The following is a 12,500-nucleotide window of genomic DNA, read 5'->3' as shown; positions in this document are numbered from 1 at the left end:
CTCGGCATCGGATTTGCATTTTAATTACAGATTTGAAATGTCAAATCTAGCGATCGTTTCTGATGCTGTAGGTCCCTCCGTGGAAATACTGGCGTGTTGCTGGACGGCCGTGTTGGGTAGATGTTTTCCGGCTAACTTGGAAACTCGTGCACATGCTTTCGGGCAATCAAAGCGTTTCTTCTTGACACTATCTGCAGTTTTGCCAATGGCACTTTGTTCTGATCCTCTCAGTTTAACTCGAAATACTGTCATGTACAAGACACTAAAGCACCATCATGAATTCAGATCAGTGATGAATCAGAGATGAGACGTGACTCACACTAAACCATATATATTTTTAAATATATATATATATATATATATATATATATATGTATGTATATATATATATATATGTATATATGTATATATATATATATATATATATATATATATATATGTGTGTGTGTATATATATATATATATATATATATATATATATATATATATATGTGTGTGTGTGTATATATATATATGTGTATATATATATATATATATATATATATGTGTGTGTATATATATATATGTGTATATATATATATATATATATATATATATATATATATATATATATATATGTATATATGTATATATATATATATATATATATATATATATATATATATATGAATGTGAATGTATGTATATGCATATATATATATATATATATATATATATATATATATATATATATATATATGTGTGTGTGTATATATATATATATATATATATATATATATATATATATATATATATGTATATATATGTATATGTATATGTATGTGTATATATATTATATTTATATTTTATTTATCACAAAAACTTTTGAACCTATCTACGTCTTGGTATGTCCACAGGATATACTGCAAGTTCAACATCATCTGTCGAGTTTTATTTTTATACAGTAATAGTCCTTGTGCCTGAATAACGTATGAATGATTTATAGATCTCAGCGAATGTTTCACCATTAAGCCTGACTGTGCCGCCGGGTCAAACTGAGGTTAAACACCTTTTAAAGCGTAAAGTTGGTGTTTTTTCGACAAGCTATTTGTGCATCGAAGTGTGTGTTAACTGCGCTGAGTGATAAGCTCCGCGTCAGTGTGTGAATGTGTGCCGATCTTAATCAGAACCACCTGTTGCCGGGGACGTTAACGAGCAGGAGGCGGGTGATGTTTTTGCTCGCATGGAGACCGACCGTAATGAGAGCAGGCCGGCCCGCGGCGTGTAAACATCTGCAGCGAAACCACCCCGGGGCTCCGGTCTGGTTGCGTAGCTTGCCTGAAGAGGTTTGCTGATTGTGTAAAACAACAGCTACGGCATGATGCGCTTCATCTGTCAAGTAATATCGATTATCACCGCGCTGCTTATTTTGCAAACAAAATATAAAATGTGATGAAAACGTGCTCGCTCGCGATGTAGATGAGTTTGATTCTAGCGTATCTAAACGGATGCTCTGCAGCGAATGGGTGCCGTCGCTAAAAACATCGCAACAATCCATAAGTGATGCATGTTGCGAAGCCAAAAGCTGTAAAGAAACAAATCTGTCAGTAGATGTTTTTAACTTCAAACAGTTGCTTTCAGCTAAACACTTTTGGGAAGTACCTAGTAATGGAATTTAATTACAAAATAAAAGTAATTACAGTTACTAAGAAAAAATGTATAATTAAACTACAAGTCCCACACACTTTCCTATAGGGTTTATTTATATGCTTGACTTTTTTTAAAGATTTTTTTTTTACAGGCATTGATGGATTCCAGTGGTTTTTTTCGTAGCTGTGCAAAAATGTAAAGGAAAACAGCATCATAGCTGTTAAACTATTTCTAGTTGTTATTTTAAATCAGAAAGCCGTAGGGTATTATGAATAAAACACTCGAGCGCTATATGAACAGGACTTTTAAACCGTGCAAAAGTATATCGGCTAGACTTCAGTCGTAGTTTTGAGGGTGGAAGAAATCTCTGGTTATTCACTTTAAAGTCAAAAAAGGCTTGATAATCGAGACAGTTTAGGTTTTTGGGTGGATTAAAAAAAAGTGATCTGTAGGGTGTTTTTGTGCACGCGCTTTTAAGACGCGTTTATATGCAAATGAAGCGATTTTGCGTCCAATGTCTCCTTTAAAATTATAACAGAACAAGCTTGATTCAAGTGATAAAAAAGTAATCAAACGTGCATGACTTTTCCGATAAAGTAACTTTAAGTGATTACATTTTAAGCAGAGTAACTTGTAATCTATAACCTGTTACATTTCCAAAGTAACCTTCCCGAGTGCTGTGGATTACTTGGGATGTTTTTATCAGCTCTCATTCTGACGGCACCCATCCGCTGCACTGAGAAAGTGACGTTTCTCCAAACCTGACGAAGAAACCAACTCCTCTACACCCGGGATGGCCCGAGGGTGAGTACGTTCCTTTATTAAAAACACAATGGTTCGTTGTTTATTCATGCTAGCTCTCGGTGCGTTAACTGTAACAGATGTAACTTCTAATTTTAGAAACGCATTTGTAAAGCTTAACTCAACTCAAAACAGTTTTTACGAGTTAGTCCTATTTTAGTCTTTCCACTTCACAGCTTCACATTTCATTCAAAGTGCATTTTACAGTAAGTGCATTTAACAGTACGCATGTAGCGTCCGAGCCGTGCATGAACTGATGTATTATACTTTGAATGCAACAGGCGTTATTATTAAAATGCATGTGAAATACAGTAGAAGTATCAGTTGCTATAAGCTAAATGCTACCTGGTCCCATAACATAAACAGACTTTGGTACACTTTTTAGCAAATCACTAAATATGTACTAATAGGTACATATCACAGCTGTTTCTAAAGTAAACGACCACTAGAGGCAGTAAAACCTATTCCTTTTAATGGAAATGATCAGCAGATGTATTTTTATATCAGTTTCGCACTCGGGGAGGATTTGGGTTGGATCTATTGCCCTATATGTCCACAAATACATACCTACATTAATATCATAGAAGCGTGCCAGGGTTCACGTATTGAACCTGTGTTTGAGCTCCAGTTTCTATTTGAACGTGCAGTAATGTACGTAAAAATAGTGTCACCCAAAAAGTGCGTATTATACACGTTCGCGTTTTCTACCAGCACGTTAAAGAGCAGCTCTCTTTCAGCAGAGGTGGTGCTCTTTTCGTTTCTCGCCCCAGTCAGAGCAGGTCTAAATGAGACGGGCCTTATGCGGTCACCGTGACTTCAGATCGCATTAGTGACGCGCGCCGTGACCGGACTCCTCGTTAATTTCGGCCGCTGAGGCATTTCGGCCAGCTGTCAGGACGAGAGCGAGCGGCGTGATCCCGGCTCTCGGAGGGAAGCGTCTGATTGGATGGAGATGAGGAGCGGAAACGCTCCATCAACCCTCTTATGGACTCCGGTGTGGTCACTTCACACACGAAACCTGGAAAAGCCTTAAAAGGAGACGAACGGCTGCTGCTGTCCAGCCTTTATAGTGTGATTTATCATGGACGCTAGCGGAGAAACTCAAAGAGCTTGTCTAATTTGGTAAAACTTCTCATTGTGAAGTGTTTGCATGGACTTTTTTCTTTTTTCAGTATAGGGTGAACTGAGGTAAACTGATGCCGCTTACCTGAACTCACCCAACTTGTTAAGATCCACAGTGGCCCCAAAAAAAAATAATTCATAAACGATTCTACAGTAATGGCAAATAAATTAAATGCATTTGGACACTTAAAGCAACATTGAATAACACTGAAATACCATGCACGTAATCTTTCATTTATTCTTTTTAAATAAATTAAATTAACATGAATTTTGAAGCAGAAAAATAATGGTACTTTCTGGTAAAATGTAAAAAAAAAAAAAAATAATAATATAAAAAGAATAAATTCTTATTTTTCAATAATTCTTGTTTTATTTGCTTTAACTTTAAAAAATGTTTTTGCAATGTTATTGAACACTGACGTTTTGAAGCGGAAAAAAAAAATTTTTTTAAATAAAAATAAAATAAAATTTTTCTTTTAAAATATGCAATCATATTGTTTTTCAAAATATATTTTACAGTGTATTTAGACGAAGGATAGTTCACCCAAAAATAAAAATACTGTGACACACATTAATTTTTGTAAAATTAACTTGCAAAAGTGTTTTACTGTAGATCATTTATAATATATAATTATATTATAAACAATTATAGTATATTACGACATAAAAAAATTATATATATATATATATATATATATATATATATATATATATATATATATATATATATATATATATATATATATTTTTTTTTTTTTTGAAGTACAGAAAAGTAAAAAGTATTTTCTCTTGTAAAATGTACAAAAATATATTGTTTTATTTACTTTAATTTCACAAAAATATTTTTATAGTATATATTCGAACAACTAAAAATGTCAACAACAAAAAAAACCCTAAAAAATGAATAACATTTCATTAATTCAACATTACTTTTTATTTCTTTGTTCAGCCGCTAATTTAATTTCTGAGGCAAAAATTGTAAAAGCAAATCCCACTCCAAATGTTTTCAGTGCGTGAGATTAAAATATCCAAGAAAATTGTTAAAAGTTCATCAGGTTTGAGATTATAAAACAGATTATAAAACTTTAAGCGTGTGATTTCTATTATGCAAACAGTTCGGAGAACAATGTACAAAAACAGATATTATGTGAGATAGTAATAATGTTACGTGATGTTACGTAACCTGCACTGAACAAAAACGCATGAGAACGCAAGAAAAGCTCGTGACCAGCGGGTCACACAAATAATCACAAGATTACAACTGAAGACTGAAGACTAAACCCCCAGAGGAAAAAAAACTAAATCAAGATCCATGCGGATGACGGAAAAAGCACAGTTCGGTTCCTGGAAATGAAAAACTAATCCTTAAAGAGATCACACGGAGACAATAAAAGCCACGAGCGGCAGGATGTTAGGGCTAATGAATCTCTTCTGGGCCCGCGTTTACGAACACCGCCAATAACACGCTTTCTACCGTTTTTAAGCTTTTCTCGCCGCTAAGGCTTTCAGAACCGAGAGATATAAACTCCTAGTTGGAAGCGAAAGAGGCGCAGCTTCATCATTTTTATTTCTGTTTTTTCGGAGAATTGCGAGATTGTGTCTAGCGGCTTTTGGAGGCCCTTTTCGAGTCGCGAGATGTGAAGAGGTCTAAAAGGTCGGAGCCGTGAGAGAAGCTTGATCTTCGAAAGAATCGCAGTGTATGAATACGAGAAAACAGAGTTATTAAACATGAATTATGCGGCGTTTCGCTGTCTTTGTCGCGGCAAACAAGCATGATTTTATTTTTATTATTTTTATTATTTTATTAGTGAACGTCTTGCAATTGAGGTTTTTTATTTTTATTTTATTTTATTTTATTTTTATTTTTATTTTTATTTTTATTTTTATTTTTATTTTTATTTAAATTTTTTTTTTTATGTATTTATTTATTAAGTGTGTCTTCAGTTTCTCGCGATTCAGAGGAAAAATAATTGCAAGCGTTTACGAAGTAGTTCGCACTTCGAGATAAAAGAGATTTCGAGAGAAAAGAATTTCGAGATAAAAAGTCGCAATTGTCTTAATTAATTTCGGATGCCAGATTGATTTTTTTCAATGCAATTTTGAGTCGTTACAATTCAGCTTTTCCCAGACTTTAGAGTTTATGTCTGCATCTCACAGCTTTGATGAAAAAACATCAGAAAACTGGTAACACTTTACAGTAAGGAGCCGTTTTTTAACATTGATATTAACTCACGTGACCAAACAATGCGATTGCTGTAGTGTTTATGAATCTCAGTTATATCGTTAGTTAATAAAAATACAATCGTTGTTAATTAATGTTAATCCACAGTGCATTGACACAACTTGAGTAATAATACATTAGTAAATGCTGAAATTAACACTAATATTAATAAATGCTGTAGAAGTATTGTTCATGTTAACTAATTAAACTAAAGTGTTTTCTATAAACTTAATTCATAAGACAAATAATCGTAGTAAGTCACAATTACCTTCATTTACATTTTTTCTCCTCACAATTGCAGCTTAATATTTTTTAAATCTTGTTTTCTCTTTTTTTTTTAGTTTTAACAGCGCAGCACTTTTCGTAATTGATTTAATATTTAATATTTATTTATTAGGCTTGCACCACATTGCTTGCTTGCATTAAACTATAATTGAAAAAAAAAAAAATACATTTTAGTTACAGTCGAAATACCAGCTAAACCGTTTTCTGTGCTGTTCTTCCTGGTCTGGCTGCTTCCGGGAGATGAAAGTGTGGTTATGAATCCTCGATGATAACCTGGTGAAATATTACGCCTGTTTGTGATGAATGACGGCGATGATGGTAATTACAGGCTTGAACAGAACTTGATTTAATGGCTCGCTGTATACGTTTTGCTCTCCGTAGAGCTTTAACCTGTTCGTACGATGTACCCCGGAAGACTCAAATCATAAGCTGCACAGGTATATTTGTAGAAATAGTTTTTTCTTTAAATGCAAAAATTTTCTTTAAATGCAAAAAGCATTAGGAAGTGAAGAACGTGTTCAGTGATGATTATTTGTCCAGTTCCTACCTTAAATATATGTGGAGTAATTTTTATTAGTAATATGCATTGCTCGTTCGGACAACTTCAAATGTGATTTTCTCAATCTTTAGTTTTTCTTGCATCCTCGTTTTCCAGATTTTCAATACAATACGTGCATCTCGGCCAAATATTAGCAAAAACCATGCATCAAGGGAAAGCAATGCATACGACTAATAAAAATTACTTTAGCTAAAATGAGAAAAAATCGTTCTAATGTGCTGATTTTTGTTATCAAAAAGTTTTATTCGGCAAGGATGCAAAAACAAACGGATCGGAAGTGACTGTAACGACATTAAATATGCTACGAAAGATTTCGGATTTAGATAAAGATATGTGAAAAAAACGTTTCCGCGCGTTTTCGGGCATCGGTAATGATCAGAAAGGTTTCTTCGGTGCATTAAAATGTGCTCACGTGACGCCGAAGGCCAGTAATGATGCTGAAAATTCAGGAATAAATGACGTTTGAACGCGCATGGAAAACGCTTATTTTAAAATGAAATAATATTTGACTATTTTTACTGCATCAAAAAAGGCTGTCGCATGCATAAAAAAGACTTAGCTATTGCTGTTTTTGTCAGGGAGTGACGGGCGTATGCAGGCAGAACGCGTGTGGTTAAATCTGACCGGCGAGCACGTGACCCGCGGCCTGCTTGTTGCATTTCAGAGACGCACGCTTCGAGCTGGTGCTCCATATTTCCGCTCGCGTCCTCTCAGGAATCACACGTGTTTGCACGCCGCTGGGATTTACAGCCGAGGCGGATGAAAGAGTGTTACGTTATATCCACCTGTGGCCTGTATCAGACCACGTCTAGCTGGCGATGCATGCACATGCGTATTTTCTTGCTGGGACTTAATACTGCGTGCAAATATTTCCAAGTTATTTGACCTATTTGCCGCATTAAATGCACGCATGATCAGATTCAGACGCATTTATGACAGAAATATAGCATGAATGCATTTACATTTGCGTGCAAACTTATAACAGCATGTAAGCGTTATATATTTATATCATTATTTATGAATAACTCTCGATGCCGAGGAGCGTGAGGCCTTTGATCAGTCGGGTTTTTTTTAATAAGAATCTGCGCTAGTAGAAAGCGCTTTAACAATAAGATTTAAACTGGAAACAAACCTGGCGTCCCTAGATGAAAACACGTACTTGAGAGAAAGCTCAGAATTGTGTTTTAAAGGGGGAGTGCCATTAAAAATGAGATTTTAACACAGAATTAAGACAATAACTCATAATCGAGATGAAACCTCAGAACTAGCTCAGAATTATAATATCTCAACACAGACTAAAGACAAAACCTCGCAGCTGAGATGAAAACTCAGAACTGAGCGATTTTAGCATAAAATTAATATATAATACCACATAAACGAGATAAAAATTCAGAATTGCATGATTTTAACATAAAAGTAATTTATAAAACCACAAAAAAACGCATAACAGAGATAAATAAAACACATAAACGAGATAAAAACTAAGAATTGTATAATTTTAACACAAAATTCATTTATAAAACCACAATAACAGAGATAAAAAACCACATAAATTAGATGCATGATTTTAAGAAAAAATTGATTTATAAACCACAAAAAAGCATAACAGAGATAAAAACCACATAAACCAAAATTCATAACTAACAGATAAAAACATAAGAATAAAAATAATTGCATGATTAACACAAAATTCATATAAAAAAACCACATAACAGAGATAAAAATTCAGAATTGCGTGATTTTAACATAAAATTCATTTATAAAACCACAAAACAGGGATAAAAAACACATAAATTAGATAAAAATTCAGAATTGCATGATTTTAACAAAAATTCATTTAAAACCACAAAAAAGGGACAAAAAAACACATAACAGAGATAAAAATTCAGAATTGCATGATTTTAACAAAAAATTTATAAAACCACAAAAAAAACCACATAACAGAGATAAAAAACACATATAAACAGAGATAAAAATTCAGAATTGCATGATTTTAACATAAAATTCATTTTAACCACAAAAAAACCACATAACAGAGATAAAAACACATAAACGAGATAAAAATTCAGAAATTGCACACAATTCATATAAAAAAACACATAATATAACCACAAAAAACCACATAACAGAGATAAAAATTCAGAATTGCATGATTTTAACAAAAATTCATCTATAAAACCACATAACAGAGATAAAAACCACATAAACGAGATAAAAATTCAGAATTGCATAATTTTAACATAAAATTCATTTAAAAACCACACAAAACAGAGATAAAAATTCAGAATTTATGATTTTAACATAAAATTCATTTATAAAACCACACAAAAATCATTTATAAAACAGAGATAAAAAAACACATAACAGAGATAAAAACTAAGAATTGCATAATTTTAACACAAAATTCATTTATAAAACCACAATAACAGAGATAAAAAACCACATAAACGAGATAAAAATTCAGAATTGCATGATTTTAACATAAAAATTCATTTATAAAACCACAAAAACAGGGATAAAAAAACACATAAATTAGATAAAAATTCAGAATTGCATGATTTTAACAAAAAATTCATTTATAAAACCACAAAAAAAACGCATAACAGAGATAAAAACTAAGAATTGCATAATTTTAACACAAAATTCATATAAAAAAACCACATAACAGAGATAAAAACACATAATTAGATAAAAATTCAGAATTGCATGATTTTAACAAAAAATTCATTTATAAAACCACAAAAAAACGCATAACAGAGATAAAAACACATAAACGAGCAAAATTCAGAACGTAATTTTAACACAATTCATATAAAAAAACACATAACATAGATAAAAAACCACATAAATTAGATAAAAATTCAGAATTGCGTGATTTTAACAAAAAATTCATTTATAAAACCACAAAACCGCATAACTGAGATAAAAACTAAGAATTGCATAATTTTAACACAAAATTCATATAAAAAAACCACATAACAGAGATAAAAATTCAGAATTGCGTGATTTTAACATAAAATTCATTTATAAAACCACAAAAAAACCACATAACAGAGATAAAAAAACACATAAACGAGATAAAAATTCAGAATTGCATGATTTTAACATAAAATTCATTTATAAAACCACAAAAACAGAGATAAAAAACCACATAAACGAGATAAAAATTCAGAATTGCATGATTTTAACATAAAATTCATTTATAAGACCACAAAAAACGCATAACAGAGATAAAAAAACACATAAACGAGATAAAAATTCAGAATTGCGTAATTTTAACACAATTCATATAAAAAAAAACACATAACATAGATAAAAAACCACATAAATTAGATAAAAATTCAGAATTGCGTGATTTTAACAAAAAATTCATATATAAAACCTCATAACAGAGATAAAAATTCAGAATTGCACATAATTAAGATAAAACATTAGAACTAAAAACTCAAAATTGAGATTAAACCTCAGAATTGTGTAATAAACTCAGAAACTGACTTAGAATTGTGAGATCTAAACAGAATTAAGATTAAAAAAATCATAACTGAGGCGAAGCTCAGAATTGCGTAGAATTGTGGAAAAATAAACGCTGCGACGATGTGCGATTTAAACCTAAGAATTGAGCGGGTTTAACACAGAATTAAGATAAAACCTCTGGTGATAAGGACTCATGACTGCAAGATATAAACATAGAATTGAGATGAACTCAGAAATGAGATAAAAAACACGGAGAATTCATTTCGAGATATAAACTAAATCTCTATATAGTAACGTAGAATTGACCGAAATTCAGTTTTGGTCAGATATCGATTGAGAATCGCGAGGAAAATCATGAGATCAGGAAAAACTGTCTGTATTTTAAGTATTTAAAAATCCCAAAAGGCACAGAAATGATCCATTACGGGCCGAAACGATCAGAACACAAAATGAGGATTAAAGTCTATTCATCAGAAACACGAGGCGGGAAAAGAGCGGACTTGAATTTTCATTAGCGTGAACAGAAGCAACTCTCTCTTAATGCACTCGATGCAGTCTGATAACTGACCAGCGCTATACGCCATGCATTTTTAATCGTCCCTCATATGAAATGCTCTCAGAACTCCCAAACAGAAAGTGCTTTCACGTAACGAGCTATTAGTTATAGATCTGACTCGCTGCTTTAGACGAATAAAAAGCATGAGGTCAGTTTTATACTGAGCTGAACTCAATGCGGCAGCGTTTCTCTTTGTCTCCAGAGCAAAACATTCAGCACTATTCTCTGATCCTTCACCAGAATCCAGCTTTACTTCACAGAGTCCATCGCTTGCATGTTGAACATTTATTATCATTATGTGTTACGTTATAAATTGTGTTTATTAACATTTGTCTCACGCTTTCAGTTGTTAAGCAGCCCAGTGTCTGTTGCACTCAACAAAGTGTGTTTATTAAATTAATATATATATATTTATTTTATAGCGATAAATTGTATTTATTAACATTTAAGCATGCATTTTAATTATTTAGCAGCCCAGTGTGCATTATTTTGAAAAAAAAAATAAATATATATTATATATATATATAAATATATATATAATATTATTATTAATTTTTAATGTTAATTTTCAAAAAAAAAAAAAAAAAAAAATATATAATAATATTAATATATATATATATATATATATATATATATATATATATATATATATATATATATATATATATATATATATATAACAAATTATTTTTTAGTAATATATTGTATTTAATAACATTTAAGCATGCGCTTTTAATTATTTAGCAGCCCAGTGTGCATTATTTGGAAAAATAAAAATATATTTATATATAACAAATTTTTTTGGTAATATATTGTATTTATTAACATTTAAGCATACATTTTTAATTATTTAGCAGCCCAGTGTGCATTATTTAAAAAAATAATAATAAATAAAAATTTGTAGATTAATTATTTTTAGTAATAAATTGTATATATTAACATTTAAACATACATTTTTAATTATTTAGCAGCCCAGTGTGCATTATTTAAAAAAATATATATATTTTTATTTTGTAAATTGTATTTATTAACATTTAAGCATACGTTCTTAATTATTCAAACTTAATACATTTAATCTTTTTCACATAAAATATATAAAACTCTGAATTTCTTTGCTTCTGAAAATAGTTTCTACTCCGGATGCTATTTCCAGGCCGATGAGCCCAAGCGCAGGAAGAAAGGAAGAAACGAGGAGGTCGTCGTCGATGCCGGATATTAAGCGCGCGTCCGTTCAGCAAGAAGCAGATCGTCCTCCAGCCTGAGAGACAATATCTGGCTTCCCTTTTTGCGTAAAAGCCTAATCGAATGAGACTCGCAGGCCGAGCGGCCCGGGATGCGGCGGGGACCGAATCCAATGAGAGCTGGCCCCGAGGAGCATCAAACTTTCATCAGGAATGTTAATAGAGTCAAAGGAAGGCTTTCCAGTAGATGTGAAGCTTCTGTCAGAACGCCAGCGCGGGTTTATTTCATTAAAACCAGAGCTGTTTATGGGAATCCCATTTAGCCCGCGCTCGGCTTCCTCTTTCCTGCATCAGATGTTAGCGACCGGCCAGACGTGAAACGCAAATGAGCCAAATCCTCCGATTCTGGGCTTCTCCGTAGCGTTTTAAGACACGAACGCTCATCGATTAGCGCTTTAACAGATGCACGAGTCGTGATGTTTTTAACTCGCGTATACGCTTTATTTGATGCCTTAGAAAATCTGTGAAATACCATTAAATACTAGTATAATATTTAAATGGAATAATAAAATGTGCATTTAAAAAGTGTTTTAAAATAGTTTAGGTTTCTTTTTAAACGGCAGTAAAATTGTCAGACGAGCCAAGTTTATAAAACATCGTTTTATTTATATA

The 12,500-nt window shown here is 32.0% G+C and overlaps 1 protein-coding gene across 1 annotated transcript in view; it reads right to left on the bottom strand.

Annotated features, from left to right (window-relative positions):
• The window catches only part of LOC122353861 (G protein-coupled receptor 137Ba-like), a 1,117,577-nt gene that overhangs the window by 309,111 nt on the left and 795,966 nt on the right, over positions 1-12,500 (bottom strand). The gene's annotated exons all lie outside the window — the stretch shown is intronic.

Source organism: Puntigrus tetrazona, chromosome 11 (assembly GCF_018831695.1).
Source record: "Puntigrus tetrazona isolate hp1 chromosome 11, ASM1883169v1, whole genome shotgun sequence".
In the NCBI taxonomy this organism is placed as follows: Eukaryota; Metazoa; Chordata; class Actinopteri; order Cypriniformes; family Cyprinidae; genus Puntigrus; species Puntigrus tetrazona.
The sequence above is the reverse complement of the archived record's forward strand: the minus strand, read 5'-3'. Positions and strand labels throughout refer to the sequence as shown.